We start from the raw sequence: 2,500 nt of genomic DNA on the forward strand, positions 1-2,500 counted from the left end.
AAACGCTTGGAGAACAGTGAAAGAATCAGTTGCGTGAATATGGTCCAGATAGGAACGAAGCGCTTCATCGACCAAGTAGGGCTCGATCGGTAGATAAGGCCCTACTCTTTGATAAAGCGCCACAAATTCCTGAATGACATCTTGTCGCATAGAAGAGAGCTTTTCTTCCATTAGGAAGAGCTTAAGCCGCCCACATATGTCTTCCAAAAGACGGAGGTTTCTGAACTTTTTTATGCTGTATGCCTAAGTTTCCAAACCCGTCTTGAAGGTTACTTTACCAGAGAAGTAGGTCCTATTGACCAAGAAGCGGAAAAAGCATAGTCAGTACTTCTTAATGCGGTACGTAAGCCGGTTATCCTGACTAACAATCATGCCTTGCTTGGATTTAGGGATTAGGAGTTCTTATTGGGAAAGAGATTGGATTGGCATTCAAGTAGGAGTAGATCCTATTGGTCCAAAGTAGGCATTCTTGTATCAATTAAAGTAGCTATCTTCATGAAATAAGCGCTAAGATTCTAGTTCAAAGATAGGAGCATTAAGCTCTAAATCCAGTCAGTCCAGCTGGAAGTTTCACTAACTACTTAGGGAACTAGGGACCAGACCAGAGTTATGATTGGTGTATTCCATTCCTACCGTAATTGAGACTTGCCCTCGCTCGCGGGTGATTCCTTATAGCTTGATCCATGTGATGGCTGTTCTCTGCAATGAACCACAAAAGCCATTAGGTGTAGGCGCTTTCCAGAGGTGGAAGATTTACGTTCTTCCTATTTGACCCGAAACCGATCGATCTAGCCATGAGCAGGTTGAAGAGAGCTCTAACAGGCCTTGGAGGACCGAACCACGTATGTGGCAAAATACGGGGATGACTTGTGGCTAGGGGTGAAAGGCCAACCAAGATCGGATATAGCTGGTTTTCCGCGAAATCTATTTCAGTAGAGCGTATGATGTCGATGGCCCGAGGTAGAGCACTCAATGGGCTAGGGTGGCCCCCATATGATGTCGAACGTTTTGGCACATTAGACTAACCTAAGACAACTCCTGGCTACATTCAGTCCTATCGAGATACAAACTGTTACCAACCGGATACAACGCAAGTCACAAGCTTGACACAGCGAGAATGGCTGCAACTGACAACTCCTGCATCTGATTGACAACTCTAATAACAGAGAATGACAACTCCTGCAACAGATATTGACAGAGCATGACACTCTCAACTGAGCTCAATCCAGCTGTGAACAATAAACAACACTGAAAGTAAACAACACGGTTATCACAAAACTTGGATTCCGGATTACAACACTATAGGCAATGAACCACCACTAACGGCCCATAACGTTAGCTGATAGCCGCTGACCGTGGAGTACTTGCCAATCCATCAGCGAGGACTGTATCATTTAGCGAGCGAAAAACTTAAGGAACATGTATGTGAGAGTTCCACTTTAGCTCCCTCAACACCAGGCGGGACAAGCAGCCCTATACCACGTGTAGCCACACTCTAGTGTCCTTTTCTACTTAGTTGGACAGATCACTTCAGAAAATCGTATAAAAATCAAGCCAGAAACCGGATGCGCTAACGCGCAATGGCTTTCGCGCTAGTTGCTCAAAAAATCGTATAAAAATCAAGCAAGAAAACGGATGCGCTAACGCGCAACGGCTTTCGTGCTAGTTGCTCAATCCGTTGCTTGCTTCTCTTCTGTCTTGGAAAAGTGAGGATTTCCTATCTGATCCAAGGGAAGGAAGAGAGGTGGAAAGTGTTGCTGTGTCAAATAGAGATTGTGTGGGTGTCCGCTCATGTTCGACGCTATCGAAAATCATGCATTGGATGGATGCCCGAGCATTGAGAAGGAAGGACGCTTTCAGAGACGAAAGGCCATGGGGAGATATTTTTCTGTGATCCATGGATCTCCGATCGGGAAACCATATCCAAGCTCCGTGGCTAGTCTGCGCTCTTTGGACTTTTCAAACTTAGTGAACTGAAACATCTGAGTAGCTAAAGGAAGGAAAATCAACCGAGACCCCTTTAGTAGCGGTGAGTGAGAGCGGAACAAGGGTTTTCATCAAAAGAAATCCGAAGCGGTTTCATTCGATTTGTTGTGGATTGGATGATGGAAAAACCAGCAAGCAGCAAGAGTAGTTAGAAAAGTTGCCGTAGCGCGCCCTACGGAGTTGTACAAAGTCAGCAACCGTTTTGGGGCGCAAGCATAGGCAACACAGGACTGATGACGGGGTGGGGCGTGCAGTGAACTGGTTTTCTAAAAAGATTGGAAGATCCGGCCAAAGAAGGTGATAGCCCTGTTCATTCGTTCCCATGGTTCGATCCTTCCCAGTAAAACGCGGCGTGTTCGAATGATGATCACTTTTACACGAGAAAGGGGGACCACCCTCTAAGCCTAAGTATTCCTCAATGACCAATAGCGTACAAGTACCGTGAGGGAAAGGTGAAAAGAACCCCAATCGGGGAGTGCAATAGAGAACCTGAGATCCGATGCGAACAATCAGT

General features: G+C 45.9%; 1 long non-coding RNA gene and 1 pseudogene across 1 annotated transcript in view; both read left to right on the forward strand.

Annotated features, from left to right (window-relative positions):
* LOC147958858 (uncharacterized) overlaps positions 1 to 940 on the forward strand; it is a 31,461-nt gene extending 30,521 nt beyond the window's left edge. The window contains exon 2 of the long non-coding RNA XR_015611599.1: positions 726 to 940. This is a non-coding gene — a long non-coding RNA (uncharacterized LOC147958858). The remainder of the gene's footprint in view (positions 1 to 725) is intronic.
* A 1,004-nt stretch (positions 941 to 1,944) lies between these two features.
* LOC147958861 (25S ribosomal RNA) overlaps positions 1,945 to 2,500 on the forward strand; it is a 3,426-nt pseudogene continuing 2,870 nt past the window's right edge.

This window comes from Triticum urartu, chromosome 7A (genome assembly GCF_056163025.1).
Source record: "Triticum urartu cultivar PI428250 chromosome 7A, HENAU_Tu73, whole genome shotgun sequence".
NCBI lineage: Eukaryota > Viridiplantae > Streptophyta > Magnoliopsida > Poales > Poaceae > Triticum > Triticum urartu.